Source organism: Amblyomma mixtum, chromosome 3, assembly GCF_055824585.1.
Source record: "Amblyomma mixtum isolate Tamu chromosome 3, ASM5582458v1, whole genome shotgun sequence".
NCBI lineage: Eukaryota > Metazoa > Arthropoda > Arachnida > Ixodida > Ixodidae > Amblyomma > Amblyomma mixtum.
The window spans coordinates 252,466,428-252,486,559 of NC_143014.1; the positions used below are offsets into that span (position 1 = coordinate 252,466,428).

The 20,132-nt window shown below is 43.9% G+C and overlaps 2 long non-coding RNA genes across 2 annotated transcripts; one reads left to right on the forward strand and one right to left on the reverse strand.

The window, feature by feature from the left end:
* Positions 1 to 255: 255 nt before the first annotated feature.
* On the forward strand, positions 256 to 975 carry LOC149354369 (uncharacterized). Its single transcript, XR_016289653.1, has 2 exons — positions 256 to 448; positions 846 to 975. It is a non-coding gene; the product is annotated as an uncharacterized LOC149354369 (long non-coding RNA).
* A 7,030-nt stretch (positions 976 to 8,005) lies between these two features.
* Positions 8,006 to 16,424, reverse strand: LOC149354370 (uncharacterized). The gene is made up of 3 exons (XR_016289654.1): positions 16,211 to 16,424; positions 12,383 to 12,535; positions 8,006 to 8,314 (listed from the first exon to the last, which is right to left on the reverse strand). It is a non-coding gene; the product is annotated as an uncharacterized LOC149354370 (long non-coding RNA).
* Between the last annotated feature and the right edge of the window lie 3,708 nt (positions 16,425 to 20,132).

The window sequence follows — 20,132 nt, forward strand, 5'->3', positions numbered from 1 at the left end:
GCCATCGCGTTGTAGTTCGTATCGTATTTTATCAATAATAGCGCAAACTGCGCATGGCGATTGCAGCTGTGAAAAAAGTAATATGCTACAATATAAAAATAACTAACTTATTTTTCGTGCCACAGCAAGCCTGCTACTAAGTACAAAAAAGAGACGATACAAAATATGTGACAGTTTCGCACATCCTCACGAGACTAGGTTCAGCCATGGCGGCAGTGGTGGAGCGCAGGGCGTGTGGATTTCTATTGTGTTCAACATTGTGTTTGAAGAACCTCGACACAGAATTAATTATTCCCTTATTATTGCTGGCGAGATTGTTCAACCGTTCTTTCCTTGATGGAGCTGAAGGAAGACAGTTTGCTTGCTTTTACTACTCGGCGAAGTGGACCCGTCAGTACGAATTAGGACTACAAGTCGTTTTCACCGGCTGGGATCGTGACCTTTCTTGGTGCGTACTCAGTCTCAGTTTACTCATTGAAGTGTATTTTATGCTATTTTTGCGTTCGTAATGAAAAAATTCTAACGCATTTATCGGCACGTTATATTTTTACGCTCACTCGTTTGGCTGTTTTGCCAAACTCGCTGTGTATTGAAACAAAGGCTGGTGATGTATGCAACTGGCCTCTACTACCGAAATGTGGGCATGCGTTCGGATGGTGTGCCGAAGTGCGTGTGCAAGCACACTCCGCTCAGCACGACTGCCTTTTAGTGCTGCAAGGGCAACCTTTCACGCTTCATAGACTTGCGTCGGTAAAAGTGGCGTAAATTACTGGGTTTGTTTGTTGTGGTTGCTGTGCCATTCTCTTGTCACCTGTAAAAGTGAACAATTATGCTTTCTTTTGCAGCAACCCTGGCTTATTGGGCTCGGCAGAAGAGTATTGATGCCACCGCAGCTGTTAACCTGACGATTATGCTCAACGAGAAGATTCAGTGAAAGCGCCGAGCGCAATAAAATACTGACGCACTAGGAAGTCATCTGCAGTGTTTTGGGCTCCCATGATGGTCATGTACTCGCTTACTCAACTGTATTTGAGCTAGCTGGAGTGCTTGGACGTCCCGACGACTCCATAGGGAAGTCTGTGGCTGGGATGCAGTAGGTCTCCGTTCCATCTGGAATTGTAACAGGTGTCAGCTGCATCTCGTATTGCAGCTGGTTCCAGTCTGGAAATGTGTCTCTTAAAACAGTAGGACTGGAACCAGTTAGAAATTTTCACCTGGATATTGATCTATGTATAGTCATATTCTCTTTATATAGACGTCTAGGCTACGTAGACTGGGCGTACTTACATGTTCACAAATATCTGATAAATGTAGAGCGTGATGTCTGCAGTACGTACCTACAACGTGAACTGGACCCCAATTTTCATGTTGTAGGTACGTAGATTTTACGTAAACGGTACTAATATGGATGTCTAATGGAGGTGTCTAATGTCCAGCGTAAATATCTTGCTGATGTCTATGGTACGTTTTATGGTTTACTGGGGTGTGTCTCGACCCTGGCTTCCGAAGTGGCCGGTCGATCTTACCACCTTGTACTTCCCCTGCTCAACTTCACGCAAATGAGCAGCCACGCCAGGAGGTATCGGATGCACCGTGCGCTCGGTACGCTGTGCCTCGACTGCCGTGGCCTACGCGGTCGGGGAGCTCTGCCACCACCGCGTTGACGCCGACATGTGCCGATAGCATGCCAAGTCCAGCTAAAAGGAGGGCCAGGAGTCGGTGTTGGGAACCATCAGAGTACCGTGACTTGAACCAGTGTGAGATTGAGTTGAAGGGCTAGGGTTGGAGTGCATGATGGACAACTGTGTCACGTACCAATGCGCTATGTCCCACGAGCTAAACGTGACCGAATAAGATTGGTATGGACGCTTTCACTGGAGAAACTATGCCTGTTTTCTACGCGCACCTTACTGCAGCATTTATACCTGCGTATCTCATAAACCTCTTGATACCAAACACCTTGTTTATGTTGTCGAATATTTTCTTTTGTCCCTGTATTTTTGCACGGTTTTGCTAAGAGAAGAACTGTCGTGTCCGGCGCTCTCCGCACTGATCGCGCAAGCGTCCGCGCAATTATCTGCGGCCTATCACTTTGCAGTACGTGTGTTTTCGCGTTGAAATGGGATTCGTTCACATCTTCCTCGTTTGAAAGCACCGTCAGGAGGTTGAAGCATATACGTTCTTAACTAAAATTCACTGCTCTCTGAACACTGACCTCGCTGAACGCTGCGACTGTGCGTGTCGCTCGTCTGCTGGCCCGAGAAGACGCGGGTTCGATCTCGGCCCCGGCGACTGAATTTCGATGGAGGCGAAATTCTAGAGGCCCGTGTACTGTACGATATCAGTGCACGTTAAAGAACCCCAGGTGATCGAAATTTCCGGAGCCCTTCACTAAGGCGTCCCTTATAGCCTGAGTCGCTTTGCGACGTTAAACCCCAATAAACCTAAGCAGTCTAATTCACAGGAAAATCTCGCACGGAATTCCAGAGTTTTTCATCGCAGGCAAAAATCTTATTGTGTAAGGCATGATGTCTGTGTCCTTTTTAAGAGACTGCTGAAGTAGGCTATGTCCCAAACGAACACAGCATTACAACACAACACAAATAATAGTGCTGTTCAATAGTTTCTCGTTGGTCGCTCATATAGCAATTCACTGATCGTGGCACAAATGTCCCCTGGGCTTGAAGGCTCTTCCTAACGCGCTAGATTCACGTTTGAAGTCTAAGAAAAGATTTTTGCATACTACTGAATCTATATCCGCTGAAGTCTCTTTAATACTCCACCGAGAAGAAAGGCTAGGCAATGCTGCAGGTATATGGGTTGAGAAAGTAGTGACCAATCAGAAGCTTTGTCAGCATCCTTCTGAAGAGGCCGTACAGGTATTCTAATGAAAATCGAAGGTTGAGAAAATCGACTGTATCAACACAAAACTCTGCCACGACTATATACAGAAAAGGCAGATGAGCAGTCGCCTAATAAGCACTCGTGAGAGAAGAGGTGGTTTGCGTTTTTTGAAATAAGAAAATTCTGAAACAAGCAGGTGGACATAAAGTGCCCGACAGATCCACCAGACTCTATCAAACTAGCAAGAAATTCTGCCCGGACATAGGCCTCCTTTGGCAGCGCTCCAGAAAAATCACAAAAATTTTATGTAGTGCATTTACCGGGGACATATAAAATAGGGATTTTCTCTACGCAGCGGCGTCAGGCTTCGGCTCGTTCACTGCAGCACCAATGCGCCCAAGAAGAGAAATGCTGAAAAAAGATACAAATAAACAAACGAAGTTGTTTTTGTTTGATATATCTGGTTACTCTTTTGGAGCACTACATTCGCATAAAATAACCGAAACAAGCTCAAAAAACAAAGAATGGCTTTGAGATCTTTTTTCTTTTGCCATTTCGGCAAAACTGTAATAATTTCTCTCTTGTTCACGTCCACGCAAACACAAATTCCTGCCTAAATAAGAAAATCGTTTGTTAAAGGAATGCAAAATCTTTGTGACCCCTTGTTCGATGAAACTCGCTAACCTGTTTAAATGGATATCTGTGGTTTGAACCTCCCGCGCTTTTTACCTTTTTTCTTATTCATAGCCACCTGCAGCGCCATTTCGGGCGGAAAGCACAGTGGTAACTCCAGCAAATGTATTTATTTTTCTATTGTTTGCGTCCTCATAAATAAAAATTGCTGCGAAAATAAAAAAAAGCGAATGAGCAGAATGGCAATTCTTAGTGTCGTTTGTGAGAACAAAATTGGTGAACTGTTTGAGCTTCCCGGGGTTTCTGACGTCAAAAAACACATACTCGCACAGCCTAACAGCTGTGTGAATACGAAAAAAGTAATTAAAAAATGTTTTTTTTTTGGGGGGGGGAAACAAATGGCGCAATATCTATCTCCCATCTCGGTGGACACTTCAAACCACGCCGCAAGGGAAGGGAGGAAGGTGGGAGTGAAAGAAGAAAGAGATGCCGTATTAGAGGGCTACAGGAAAATTTCGACCACCCAGTGATCTGTGCGTGCATTGACATTGCACGGCATTCGGGCCCCTTTTGCGTTTTGCCTCCATCGAAACACGGCCGCCGCGGCCAGGATCGAAACCGGGAACTCCGGTTCAGTATCCGAGCGCCCTAACCAGTGAGCCACCGCGGCGGGTTTAATACAGAAGCAATCTGCAAATTTGGCGCGTTTTATCGCTAACATTTTGTGATGATTGGTTATAGATAAGCACAGAATGATGGTCAAGTAAAGCCAGCTGCTCGTTTAACCGTGCTTTCGTCGTCGTCTTCGCCTCTGGCGCGCTCTCGCTCGGGCTCCTCGAGCAGCGTGCCCTCGCGAGGGGCGAATTAGAACGCAGCTATCGACGTGTTCAGACCCCGAAATTCTTCTTCCCGAGGCACACGCAGATCTCTTGTAGCTTAGGAGCCTCGGTCCCAGCAGCCTGGTGCCTGGACGTGAGCTTCCTCGGCCACTGACACCACCAGCATGGGTCCTCTGCTCGGCATCGAGGAGGCCGGTGGCAGCGAGTCCTCGGACGACGGCTCCATGGCGACGCCTCTATCGTGCGTTGCCGCGGTGCCACGCCGGGCTTCAGCCCTTCCGGTCGTGGAGCTCCGCTGTGTGGTTTGCTCATGTGCAGGCCGTTTTCAACCCTCGGCGCATCACATCACGAAGAGTAATGTACCTTTTCCGTCGTCTCGACCCTGCCTTCTGAAGTGGCCGGTCGATCCGACCACCTTGTAGTTTCCCTGCTAAACTTCACGCAGATGAGCAGCCACACCAGGAGGTATCGGATGCACCGTGCGCACGCGGCGTTGTACCTCACCTGCCGCTGCCTGGAGGACGCGGTCGGGGACCTCTGCCGCCACCGCGTTGTTGCCGACTTGTGCTGCTACGACGCCGAGCCCAGCTGGAAAGAGTGCCGGGAGTCATGTAGTGAACTCGCGAGAGTACAAGGCGAACCTGCGTTGTGTCTTAAGAGTGTGGGATCGAGTTGTAGGGTGAGAGATTGGCGAGCATAGCTGGCATCTCAGACGTGTACCACTGCGCTATGTCCCGCGAATTAAATGTCGCGGAACGGAAATGGCATAGACGCTTTTACTGGAGAAATTATACCTCTTTTCGACTCGTACCTTGCTGTTGCATTTAAATCTTCACATCTAATAATAAACATCTTGATACCAAACATCTGATTTATCGTGTCCAGTTCTTTCTTGTCCGTATGTTTTATCACGATTTTGCCAGTTTAAATTTTTTCTAACTGTGTCTAACAGTTCTAACTGTTGTGGAGTTCTCCGGATTTGCAACTGTCCGCTCCCTTTCATTTTACAGTATGTGCGTATGTGCGATTTCACCTTTAAATGCGATTCGTTCACATGTTCCTTGTTTCACACCACTGCCATCCCAGCGCGAGAGGTTCATGTGTAATTTCAGATTTCATGGGATTCTTTTCAACGCGATAAAAACCGGTCTTTAGATACACCAGAGTAGAAACTCTCTTGACATACGTGAAACAGCGCGAAAGAAGCCCGAAGGCGAAACGAAGAAGGGACAGGAAAGAGCGCTGAACTGGCAACTGAATTTTATTGAGCGAAACTCGATTAATATATAGGAAGCCAGTGGCAAAGATAATCAGATGCAATGCAGTCAACGTCACATGGTGTAAAGAGCAATAAAAGCGATAAAAACATAACGGGCTTTTAGCTTTATCACCCCGTTATGTTTTTATCGCTTTTATGGCTCTTACACCATGTCATGTTGACTGCATCTGCACTGTAAAAAAAATGCTCCACAGTACAGAGAAACCCGCTGGTGTTTTCCGCAACATGAATACAGCGACTCCGTCCGACGGTTGTCACATTCTTGGTAACGGAAAGTTACGCTATGCTATGCACGAGAATGAAATCGTTTCTTTGCAACGAATGCTTCTGTTGTGTTCTTATTAAAGGTCCCGTAATGTGTATGCATACTTCCTCCGTTCACTTGGAAGTCATCTGATCTAGAACGGAAATAATCTGCATTGTAATTATGTACTATCGAGAGCAAAAATAACAGACCCCTGCCAGCGCGTGCCGATCCGCGCCAAACTGCATGCGAGCACCGCCTGACGAAGCGCTCCTAGTGCCAAGACCAGCACAGTGGCGTGCGCCCATCTCGAGGAGCGCTACGCATTGCGTGCCACTGCACTCGTCTCAGCATCTGGAGTGCTTCGTCAAGCAGCGCTTGCATGCAGTTTGGCACAGATCGGCACGCGCTGGCAGGGGTCTGTTATTTTTGCTCTCGATAATACTTTAAGTAGTACATGCACATGCATCTGTGTATAGCTTCTGCCCAGAATGTTCACTGCAGATATAGCAGTCCAGAGGCCGAGGAAATAAGTATTATGTACAAGACTTTCATGCATATTATGTATTGCACACGTACAAAGAATGCAACTAGAATGAAAGAGTGGCAAGTGTTTGGTTGAGTACAAGTACATACGTTTTATTTTCATGACAAATTGCCCACATTGTACCTCTAAACATTGCTGTTGGATTCATCTGAAAAGATAAAAAGATCCTCATTTAGTAGCCACACAACACCTATTATAAATGTCACAAGTACATTTCAACCATCCGCTATTGAACAATCGGCTTTCCTAGAAGCTTGTAAAAGCCATTTACTGAGAACCAAACCAACATGACTCATTGCCTAAAATTCATTTCTCATAACAGTAAACAGCAAAAACCACAGGGCCAGGAAGAAGCAGACAAAATGCGCTTACTCGGATACCTAGGCCTAGGCCTTTTTTTGTGACACTAAAGGAAGGCTCGGTTTTAGGGTCATTATTACGAAGAGGTCCATGTGGCAACAAACTTTGAAACAATTTCTGCAAGGGCTGAGTGTTCTGAAGCCTAAGAATTTCTCATGAGGCGCCCTGTAGATTGAGTGCTCTGAAGCCTAAGAATCTCTCATGAGGTGCCCTGTAGATGCATCAGAACACCTGTGAGTGCTCCGTCACTTGACATCAAGGGTATGTACTTTTCCTCGACACATGCAGTGATGATGTATATGTCGAGCGAAAGCATAAAAGACTTCGAAGAGTTGCGCTTCCAGATTGCTTGCAGAGGAAAGCACAAGTTTGGCTATGCTCAGCTGTTACGTAATGACAGAAGGTATCTGCATCGACTCATGTTTAAAATCTGTCTGTGCGACCTCCATCTTGCACGACACGACAGGCAACTCCATAATGCCCTTCATGCACCGAGTGTCAAGTGTGTTCTGTCAGCTTCCTGGTCCTGTGTTTTCTGTTCTTAAAGTTATTTCTGCCCTCATTCTCCACTCCATGAAGCCTGAATGTGCTACACTGGGTTGCTCCACGCGTCATGCAGTAACCTGGCCATTTTTTTCATACATCGGAGGCACTCAGGTCGCAAGCCATGCTTACTATATTCAGCAGATAAGTGTACATGTGAGACATCATTTATAACCAATTTTAACAGTGGTATTTCGTGCAAGAATGTCTAAATGCTACTCAATTTTTGCTCAAATTTCCAGATACACACTCTTATTCAGATTAAAAACATAATTTGGATACTGTGCTCTCGTGATGCCACGTCTTGAGTTTGCATCAGAAGCTTGGAACAGTGCCTCTGTTACCTCTGGCAATGAAATCGAAAATGTTCAGCAGAAGATTGTACGCATCCTTTGTGATAGATATATTGAGCGCTGTCGTTTCTAAGACTACGTCTTTCTTCTAGCAGACCTTGGTATGTCTACTCTTTATGACAGGTGACTCACGCATGACATGCATTTTTTACATGCATGTCACGCGTGAGTCACTTGTCACAAGTTGTGCTCGGCTCTATTGACTGTGAGCAGTTATTGATGTCACTGCGATTTCGTGTGCCTCAGGGAAAAACCACCAATTGCTATGACAGATTTTATCCTGACATGGATGCCATTTCACCAATGACTCGTTTCCAAATAATACAATTCAACTTTTCAGAAATATTTGCCTAATTTGCTGTTTTCATTGTTTATTTCATTATGCTTGTTTTTCTTTACTATTATTATCATCGTATCTGTGACCATTTTTCTGTATTATGTTTGTTCACGTCATGGTGTTTGTATTGACTTAGTGTGCACTCGTTTAGGCCAATTGGCTGTTCAGGCACATTTAAAATAAAATATCTACTTATCTATTTAAGCAGAAGCAGAGCACCAAGGTATTCGCCAACTGTTTGAAGCACTGTGCGCAAGTTCTCGTGCTGACATGAATACAGGTACTTTGGAATGCACACTGTCCAAGTCTTCATCATGCTATGCCGCTCCAACTCTCTGGTAGCAAAATTTTCCATTAAAAAAAGAGCAATTTTGTTTATGTTAGACTAGTAATATTAAATTTTACTATATACTAGGTACATCTCATCATTCTACCCCAGACTAAACCATACCAGTGATCATCATGTTTAGAATTTTGTTGTATATGATCACAAAATGTGGTGTAATTAACATGTTAGAAATTCTGGTCAAAATAAATCTGACAAAGTATTGTTTAAAAAAATCTCGGCACAAGGAAGAAAGAAGCTAGCCAGATAGCCTGGACGAATGTTTTCAGTTTCATGCAAGCATTAGTACCCTTGCACACTGTCGTGTCCGGTCGCTGTGTTGAATGCAGCGAAAGACGCACACGGTACTTTAAGACATCGTTTATTTAAAGCCGATGAGGGTGCGACCAGCGTCGACCGAGGCAGGAGCCGAACTGGCCGCCCGAAGAAAGGAGGGAGCGGAGAAGCGTCCACGGGAGGGAGTGGCTTCCCAGAACAGGAGGAGGGTGCGGGGGCGCACCATGGGGGGGCATCTGGCGACAGCGTGCGACGAAAGGCAAGTGGTCGTTAGGAGGAGGATGCGAGTGGTCGTTAGGAGGAGGATGCGAGTGGTCGTTAGGAGGAGGATGCGAGGGCGCACACACACAAAAGCAATAAGGGGACACAACACACACAAAATGTACAATTTAGTGGGTTTACCCTTCCAGAATGGAATTTCACGCTGCAAACATCTAGCTATGCGAAAAAAATTTTTAACTTCCATTCCAGACAAAGGAAAGAAAATTCCTCTGGTTTTTCTTCACAAACCTCTGCAAGTATACAATGCAGTGAATCTACTCTGCAAGTACGCGAACCTACCAGCACGAGACAATGACAAGAAAGGAGACAAAGCAGGCGCTGACTCGCAACTGAAGTTTATTGAAGTAAACAGGGAGTACATAGAAAAGCCAAACAACACCACAAACCACACAGTTACAGATAAGCTATACCACAACATGAGTAAAAGATCGCCCTTAACTTTCCTCTCATCTAGATAGTCCAACTCATTGCATATTAACACGATGGACAGCACACTCATAGATTTGTCACCGAGTTATAAGATGTGTCTAGCCTCGATAGTTTTCCAGTTATTCTGCTCCGAATGTATCGCCAAAATGAGTGTTGCCAAAAGGAATCTTCACATTCCTTGCGGTGTACAGATAAGTTAGAACCCCTACCAATATCCAAATATCTCTTGTGCTCCCGTAGTCTTACATTCACACACCTTGGAGTTTGACCAACATAAACCCAACCCCAAGATAACAGTATCCGATACACCACATACATTTTACAAGGCACATATGCTTTTCCCGGACCAAATTCACAAAATTATTCTTAACAATTTTACAGATTGTAGACAACTTTTTAGGGGTCAAGAGCACCATTTTTGCGTCATACCTTCTGACCACATTTTTCAAGTTGTGCGACAATCTACGTATGTACAGTAACACAGTCGATCTTTTGGGATCTCGATGGCTGGCCCCGGCCGTATCCTGCCAATCCCTGCGAAGGGGTTTTAGCTTTAACATGCTAAAGGGAAGAATGGCGCAGCATCAAGTAATAAGGACAGCAGGACAGCAAGCACACGCACAAGTGCCAACCTTGGAGCGTATACAGAATCGAAGAGCACGTGCTTGACAATCAGCACTGACAGTCAAGGAAATGAGAAAACACTGATTTGAACATTCAAGATTGAATGAGCCCGACCCTTGACTGCCAACGCTGAATGTCAAGCACACGCTATTGGATTCTGTATCCGCTCCAAGGTTGGCACTAATGCGTGTGTGCTCTCCTGCTGTCCTCGTTACATGATGCTGTGCCATTCTTACCTTTAGCATGTCTGACCAACTTGATCAATCTTATACACTCAGCGTTAACAATTTATCACACACTCCTGCAATAGCATGGTTGGGGAATAATGCTTTCGTAAGCCTCAAAATCTGCTCTTGGAGACCACTTGTCATGCTGTGAAAGCATCACTTCATCAATACCGAGCCTAGCCTAGATGACGCAATGCTATCTTTCACTAGCTTAGAATGGTTCGGCCAATAGTCAAGTAGCTGCTTGACACTCCTGGGTGAATATCGGCAGCATACATGGCATGTGCAGAACATCAAGGTGAAGCCCAGAAACCGCAGCTCTTTTTGATGGGACATTTCCTCTAAGGAAAACCTAAGACAAAGAAAGGCCTTGCTCCTTAAACAACTTGACAATATGCACAGGTCCCACACTATCGCAACCTTTTGTAAAAGACCAGAAAATCAGACGCAGTGAAAGATTTTCCCCCAGCCCATGCAAGTTCTTGGCAATCACTCCATCCACCGTGCTTAAGAGAATATTAATTAGCACAGAGGCATTCAATCGATACATATACTAGACTTTTGAACATATGCCGCACAGCCATACTCCAGAAACATGCTCTTCAAATAAAAGGAGGTAAGGCCAAAAAAAAGACTATTACGCACCTGTTCCTAAACACAAGCTCCTCATTGTGCTCCGATATACGCATTCACAAGCTTGTCATAAGGTCCTCATACGGGATGGAATAAAAGAGTTCTACATCGACACTAACCGCCAGACAATCTGCTGGATTGCCATTCTTCAGATACTCAACCACGCTGCGAATTGAGTACAAGAAACGGATCTTCAAGATGCGAAGTAGACAAATGCTTTTGCAAATAACCAGACAAAATTTTGCAAGAACCCTTTTCTGAAATTTATCTGAAGAGCATGCTAGTGAATAGCATTTATTTTAAGAGCATGGTTGTAGAGTATTGTAGTGAGGTATGTGTTCAAAAATCTGGTATATGTAGTGGTTCGAAGATGGGCCTTGTGCTAAGAGATATATTAAGTAGGGTGGATAGAATGATTGTCAAGGACTTGCATGGACTGGGGGAAAAAATCTTTTGCTATGTTGATGATTTTCTGGTCTTTTACAAAAGTTCTGATAATTTGGGACGTGAACATATTCTCAAGCTGTTTAAGGAGCAAGGCCTTTGTCTTAGGTTTACATTGGAGCAAATGTCCCCAAAAAAAGAGCTGTGGTTTCTGGACCTTACCTTGAAGATCTGCACACACCATGTGCGCTGGTGATATTCACCCAGGAGTGTTAAGCTGCTACTTGGACACAGGTTGGCTATTCCAAGCTAGTGAAAGATAGCATTGCACTGTCAAGCCTGGGCTCAGAATTGATGAAGTCATGCTTTCACAGCATGACGACTAGTTTTCAAGAGCACATTTTAGGTTAATGAACGCAGGATTTCCTAACCATGTTATTGCAAGAGCATACAATAAATTGTTAAAGAAGCCAAAAGCTTTTCACGGCGACCGACACAATCAGGCCGGGGCCAGCCAGCGAGATGCCAAAAGACCGGTTGTGTTACTGTACGTACATAGATTGCGACACAAATTGAAAAATGCGGCCAGAAGGTATGATGGAAGAGCAATTTTCTTGGTCCCTAATAAGTTGTTTAAAATATGTAAAATTGTTAAGAATAATTCTGTGAATGTGGTTAGAGAAAAGTACACATGTGGAGTGAAATGTATATGTACCTTGTAAAATGAACACGGTATCAGACACTATACCTTGTGGTCGGGTCTATATAGGTCAAACTGGAAGGTGTATCAATGTAGGATTACAGGAGCAGAAGAGGGTAGGGGTTCTAACTTTTCTGTATATTGCAAGGGATGTGAAGGCTGCTACCCTTTCCTTTTGGCAGCAAACATTTCGGCAGTAAATTCAGAGAAGATTAAATGGTAGATTATTGAGGCTAGACACACCTTACGACTCGGTGACTAATGTGCAAGTGTGTTGTCCATCGCACTAACACGTAATGAGTTGGACTATCTCGATCAGGGGAATGCTCAGGGACATTGACTCATGTTGTCATGTATGCTTAGCTGTAATTGTGTGGTTTGTGGTGTTGCTTGGCTTCTTCATGTATTACCTATTCACTTCAATAAACTTTGGCCGCGACTCAGCGACTGTCTTGTTTCTTGTCTCGTCTTTCGCACTGGTAGATTCACCATGATGTCTCACCTCTGCAGAAATCCAACACGACATTTTCCTCTTCACACTTGAGGTTCAGTGCATAATAAGGCCGACGCCAATCATCCGCAAGAAAAGTTCATGGCTCCATTAACACCGCCTCCTGCTTACAAGACACAGTGCGGCATTCATTGTAGATTCTACCTGCAACACAGAATGCAAAGTTTTAGTTTGAGTGGACTAAACTAGGAAAGAAGCACAAAATATCTACAGCCAAACGGCCGAGCTGAAAGAAATAGAGGGCAGTGTAATAGTGAATATACTGATATAGTTTTGTGTAACATCATCTATTCATATAAAATCTACACTTTTTTTTTCTTATGCTGACGCCTGGGTACACTATTTTGTGCACTTATTGCATGGGCCCGAACTAGCAGCTTGCTAAGGGCCCAGATGCTTTTATCACCCTGTTTGTATAACCTTCATCCAAAGTGAATAAACTGATACTGATATTGCATGCAAGATATATGCATGTTATATTGTGATATTCAACACTGCTACTATTGGCTTAGCCAACTATTTATGCATAACAAAAAATGCAGTATCACGTAAATACTGATACAGAACTATTAGTGTTAATATTAGCAGTGCAGATCAAATGGAAAAAAAAGGGGCCTAGTGCTATCTGCCATTCCCACAGCAGGCTTGTGACCAATCGCCAGTTTAAAGGAAAAAGGAACGACTGAAAAGGGAGAGAGCCAGTAGGAAGGAACACAGGCATAAAAGGACTTAGGATACAATAGGCAGGCAAATTTATTTAGACAGCAACCACAAAAGAAACATTAACACCCAAGTAAAGATGTACAAGACCAACCATAGCATTGTGTAGAGTGGATAACTCGTTAACCTCATTTAGCCCAAAATATATTTTCATATATACTTGTGCTATAAAGTGATTACATTCATTAATAGCATAACTGACTGACTGAAACCGAAACAGGGATGAAGGGCGGTGAATGAGCCCTAGGCGTGATGCTTTTGCCTTCCTAGTGGGACACAGAAGGATCATTCAGTTGAACATCGGGTCTCTGAGATTAATATGTAGTTTAACATTAGCGGAAAAATAGAAGTAGTAACAACAAAACAAGCAATGTAGCTGAACATTGTTTTATGCACATGAGAAAAAAAAAGCATTAATAACCAAGTATGCAATGTTTCTAGCTGCACATTTCTTCACACAAGTGTCTAAAACATATGCGCATGATTTGCCACAAGAGAGCGTCTCGTTTGGATAGGGTACCTGCTATGGCAGTAGTGCACAATCAGGCTGGAATGAAATGCAAACAGCACTTATGAACAAAACAAAATATTTCCCCTGTGTGATTTCAGCTTGAGTATGCAGCTAGCCTGATTCCTGTTTCTGGTTAATAGATCTACCTAATACACATATATGAACCCTTTCTAAATGTATACCTCGCTGCAAAGTAGAAAAGTACTGCACATGTATGTTCGCATTTCGTTCTGGCCTAACTGTAAATGCATAATGTGTGTCTAATGCATATCATTATCAGCCAAGGCTGTCGCTTCCAACACCAAGCAGATATGTGAAGCCTGTAAGAACTCCTTGAAGGCAAGAGTCTGGAGACAAGCTTCTAGACCTACTCTGAAGGATGTAGATTTGGTGTTTAGTGTGGCATATAATCACTTGTGCATTAATAGCGAGCATGTAAGGCCAATACAAGGTGCTTCTGAATTTGGTTGCCTAAAATTTGCTTGGGAGAGCGCAAAATAATGCTAAAGAGCAATCTATAGACACAATATTGCATGCTGAATAAACAACAAGAAAAAAAGAAGGCAATGCTCTGGAAGCACCTTCAGTCATTGAAGACAAAAATGATGAGGCATGCTGATGCTGCTACTTGAACAATAGAAAAAAGCGACTACTGCTTACTTACAATAAACGCTTTCTCTGAGCAAGCAATGAAAGAGAGCTGTAACTCATGAAACCTCACGTCATTCTTTTTACAAAAAAGGAATTTAAAAGGTTGAAATGCAAGAATCCCTGCCATAATAGTATTCGCCTCACACTTGGGTTACACAAGCCAAGGCTTTTAACAGCATGTGTTTTTGCATGTGTTCATTCTGAAGCATTAGCCGGTTGAAGTGACACAAAATATTTACTTCCCCATGAACCTGTGCGTGTAGCATAATCACAGAAAATATTTTTTACACTGGACAGAAATACAACAGCATAGTGGCGTGACTGACACACAACAGGCTTCGGGGACAGTGCAAGACAATGATCTGAAATCCTACACAACAGACCTGCGACATTACAATGGCTAAATCCTTGATAGTAGTATTTAACAGCCATCTAAATGCTCGTGCGCAACAGGTGGGAGCACTTTACTGCGAAGCAACAGTAAACCTTTGCCACTAGTCTAAACAAAGTGCGCCTCATTGCGACTTCCACTTAACTTTTTTGCTCCCAGTGCAACAAAGCAAGTACACAGGGGGCTCGAATGGCAACGATACGATGTGTTAGGCTATCATGTCATCATCTTAACATAAATAATGCATGTGGTCTCTGTTCCGGACTGCCAATCAGCCTCGAGAAGACAAAGATGCTTATAAAAAAAGAAGAAAGCAACAAGCTCTCAAACCTCATAGTGAACATAGAAGTAGCAGAACCATGTAACCTAGCCAATAGTTCGAAGCTAAGCAGCAGAAGAAAATATGTTAAGGCCAGGACTGAGCAAACAGAAAATCATGGAGGAAACCTAAAAGCAGCAACCAGCAATGAGAGTGGAGTTGCCTTGATGTTCATTGTCAATACCTACTGCTCAAAGTAAAGGGAACCAGGGTATAAGCAATACAGCATTTCATACTATGCTTTGAGCAAATGCTGTGAGAATGAAACATACTAGAGACTTGTCTTATAACATTCTCACTCTTTACTTTGCACCAGAGGAAAATAAATTTGTGTGCAGTTCACCTACTGCTTGGCACTGTCCTAGAAAGAATGAATCCAGGTCTCGAAAAGTTTACAGAGAGAATACTGATGCCGCATGTGCATTTCTCTCTAGACGCCCTCGTTTATTCCTTCCCTTAGGTTCAGAAGTCCACCGAGAGAAGTGAGACAGTTACTGCCCCATTTCCTTTCCTCAAAAACCAATTTTCATTTCATTTCTCTGAACTGTCCTGAAATGTGTATAAGTTACCAATTTTTTTAGTGCCTAATTACATACTGTAATTTTTGCAAGGAATATGAGGTTGATGAACAGAAAAAAAATGTCTGGAATGGTACCTTTGGTAACTTGGCACCTGAACAAACAGCTGACCCACTGGGCGTCCCCAGGGGCTCTGCTGCGAGGTGCCCCTAGCAACAGTAGCCGGTTGTCCAGGTCCAAAGGAACCACGCGAATGATTACCGAAAAGTTTAAGGACAGCAGATGCATGAACACAAAACAGCTTTTTAGCACTGTTGCAGTGGGATTAACGGTTCCAAATCTCTAGACTCTACCTCGTAATAAATAAATTATCAGAAGACCATCTCGAGCACAGAATGACCTCAAACAGAGCCCAGTAAAGCAGAAAGTTGGGCTAGTTGGTATCGATCCATCTAAAAACGGCGCACAGAAAAACACGCAGAACACAGGGAGAGCGGACAGGACAAGCACATTCAACACGCACTACCAACATGGACAGCTTGTGCTTAATTGAATCCAAAAGTTTACGCTGATCGAGCAATGTTACTTCAAATAGACAGAAAGCGCATGCACGTTGTGCTGATGTTACCGTGAACATAACATGCGACGAGACACAGGGTTACAATAGAAACAAAAAACCGCTTTCAAAATCTGAGAACAAATTGCTCACCTTCTCACATGTTCACCAAACCGGAGACGATGCCGTGTGGCTGCCGCCAGTCACTCGCGATGCACAGAAACAATAAAAATGCAGTGCCGCTGACTTTCCTTGAGCAATTTTCAGTCGATTAAACTTCAATCTGTTCGCACCGACCACCGTTCACCTCACCACGCATGTGTGCACGGAGGAAGTAAAATTCATGCGGGCAAGTGAGCCGCGCAAAACGCCGAGCACGATGCCATTTGCAGAGCTATGGTGGCTAGCAGAGATGCACGGGAAATCATAGCGTCATTCGCGTATTCGCATTCATGCTTACGTCACTGACGCCGCAAAAGCGCACCATCTTGAAAACATATCAGATGTATTTAATTTTACCGTAGTTTTTTTAGCTGACAATTTTAATGGTTTTACATATTAAAATTTTCTTTTCGTTTCATGAGCGTTGTTACCACAAGAACGCAGTGCATGCAGCTTGGCCGTGACGAGTCGAAGCGCTAGCCAAGCCCGCAGTCGGAACCATGCGCGGAGTATTTGTGGTGTTGAGTGAACAGGTGCTTTAGAACGGTTTTTGTTCTTTTGTGTTCGCTGCGTGCGTCCTGCGCGCTGTATTATCGTTACGGTGTGTGTATGTGTGCGGCCCGTACGCCGCAGTGGAGTGTACAACCGCTTGCTGTCCCATGCGGCATCGATGCATAATAAAACGACCGTGCAGAGTGTGCGTTACAATGCCAGTGGCCCTGCACGAAAGAGGAGACTTGAAGCCGGCGGAAAAGCTGCTCACCCTCGTGGGACTGCAAGAATGTAGCGAGGAACAGTCGACACGCGTTTCGGTGGATGATTGCGTTTATCAAGCTAAAAAATTCAGCACTGGCCAATAGCACTGATGAGCTGCTGCTGCGTCCTGATAAACACCTGTCTAATGTTTATTACAAGCTTGTGGGATGTGAACGTGGCCATGAGTGGTATTCGTCGAGCAGCGGCCCTCAGGAGGTGGAAACAGTCGATACCTGAAGACGATTACTGTTTGCCCGCGCCCTGGCGCCTCGCTTCCATCCGCATGCGTTGGCGTTATTTATATCTGAATTTCACACGTAGTTGAACTTTCGCAAATATTACAGCCGCATCTTTCAAACGTGCCGTGTGAAGAGGACCCTTTTTAATATTTTTTTGTCGGAGGGGGTGGGGGAATGAGCGGCTGCTCAAATGTCATTCTTTATTATTTTGAGCTTATTTTCCATATTTGTGCCAGGTTGGCCCATTCTTGCCTCTTGGTTGCATGTAAGCAATGCATTTATTGGGCATAAATTTCTTTGCTGTTGTATTGGCACAGGGTTAATGATTCTCATTGTATTGTGGTGACACATCATTGTATACACTCCTTGCAGAATGTCTAAGGGGGTAATAAATTACTGAGCAGAGAGTATGCCTTGTGATAAATGCGAGGAACATTACTGATTTACTTCGCACTTGGCATGTTCCGTTGTCGTTAGTGGTTACGTATGCCTTGCCTGCTGCTTTCCAGTGTAGGGGCGAGAGGCATGTCAAGCTCCACTTAGCAGCTTTTTTCCCTCCACTCTTTACTGGTCAAAATGGTAAAATAAACTGAACATAATGCATGCTTGCTGAGACTTAGCTTAGACTACAATTCATTTATTTACTCTCAGGGCCTATCGGCGCCAGAGAGAGGAGTGGGTGGCTAACAAAAATACCCGTGTAATAGGCAGATTAGTTAAGGTGATTATACACAGCATACTTGAAGGCGTCGGATGCAGTGATGGACATGGCGAAGGCAGAGATGTGACAGTTGGAAACGTAGAAAAGTAGAGATCTGCGTGAGCTTACACATGACTTAAGGTGAACACTAGCAAAAAATTAAGAAGGTGCAGAAGACTGAGGCCAGAGTTAAAGCTAGTTTAACAAAGAAAAAAACCTCCCAGCAAGCCAAAATGAGCACATGCAAGCAGTCACGTTAACATGGAACATAAAACTTTTAGGATGGAAGAAAAGCCAAGGCACATTGCTCATTGTGACGTTGCTTAAAAAGTTGGTGTCCAGTTGTTCACCTTCATATCCGGTCCTTCCACCCCTAGCGACTGAATTGCCATCAAGGAGGAGCATCTCCAATCACTCTAATTGCGTGGGAGGTACACATCTCCAGATGCCAGAGGCTTGGTGTCTCATTTTAGTCTGGATAGTTTGGTAGATATAAACATTACCACCTGTAAGAGGCATGTGGTAGCCTTGCAGGGGGTGTATTTTGTAAGTCTTACAGCATGTTGTGCAATGCTGGCATGTTTCATTATTTACATTCCAGTAATATGTTAGCACAGGCGAGAAAGTTTGTAACTGAGCAGAAAAAAACAATATTCATGCCATGTCTTAGCCGCATTCTTAGTACCCTATAAAACATAGTGCGTGTAAGGAACTCCTCATTTTTTTCAAATTTTTCTTTCTGAGCACTGGTTTTTTGCAAGTTAGCAGGGTTCTACAGTCTTCTGTGGCTGTTGACTGGCCCGAATGTTTGTCAAAGCTGCAGAGTTTATGATGGGTCGTGTCAGTGCAAGCTAAATAAATGTGGATAGGAAATTCATGCTTCCAGAGTACATTCCAGAAAAAACAGCTATTATTTCCTACTCAGGATGAGGGAGCAGCACCGACGGTGCACATCCTCCTTGTCACTACAGCAATTATGGCTGCTCACTGCTTTTTTGCAGCGTTTCATTTATCCGCAGGAGGACCAGGCATGAATGGCCGGCTATAGGTACCTAATAAATTGAACATTGCAATGAGCAATATTTTGTTGTGCCTGTGCTTTTGTTATCCATGAAGGAGTTAGCGTTTTTGATTGATGTTTGTGTAGCAAAGATGTGACTGCTACATTGCACTGCATTCACAAATTTGTTTGCCCATGCTTTTGGCTTTCTCAGTGATTCGTTTCCTTATCAAACAGCAGACGGAAATTCGGCTTTCACCTTGTGCACTTTCATCATGTTTGTAATGTATTTTCAGCTGGTGTTCAGTTTCAATTTAGAGAAGTTGTCTAACCATTTTCTGTGTCTAAATGTTTTTTTAACTCTTGACCTCATTACGCTGCATTTCTAAATTATTTATTAAATGCATTTATTAATTGTTACCCTGTCATGTGGTTAACAACATGGTGAAAATATTTTTTTATGAAGTCAACGCTCTTCTTTTAAAGTTATAGCAAAGTAAGTCCTTTGTTATTTAATGTTGCTCAGAATTTGTAGCAATCCCTCAACGTTGAAGCAACATTATGCGTCACTTGGGTCTAATTTGATTATCACCCCCCCCCCCCTCGGATGTTCACCTTTGCACATGGGGCTAATCTCATTTTCGCCATGCTAGCTTGCGGACATTGTTGAACAAGAGTAAACCCCACAGATCGGAAATGGGACATCATGTGGTGCCTAGTCCGGGGGCCAACAGTTACGGCGAGTAATACGTTTCAGAAAATGCATAATACGGCCAGCCACCTTCACGAATGTGTTACGGATGGACCCTCCATTTTAGATGCAACAGAGCAAGCGTTTGTTCTGCTATGGAGAGTTTGTACGTAACATTCACGGAATTTTTTTGCAGTGTGATTATCTTTGTCACTGCCTTCCTGTATATTGTGCTAGTTTCGCTCGACAAAATTCAGGTGTCAGTACAGCGCTCTTTCCTGTCCATTCTTCGTCTCACCTTCGGGCTTCTTCTCTCGAGCTGTTTCACGTATGTCAGAATGGACCAACTAGCCCCGCAAAAAGTTCTGTTAAAAACTCTCTTAATGAAATTTTTGCTCTAAATCCCGTACATTAATAGTTATTGATTACCAACACTGTGCGATATCAGTGGCATTAAATAACCCCAGGTGGTCGAAATTTCCGGAGCCCTTCACTACGGCGTCCCTCATAGCCTGAGTCGCTTTGGG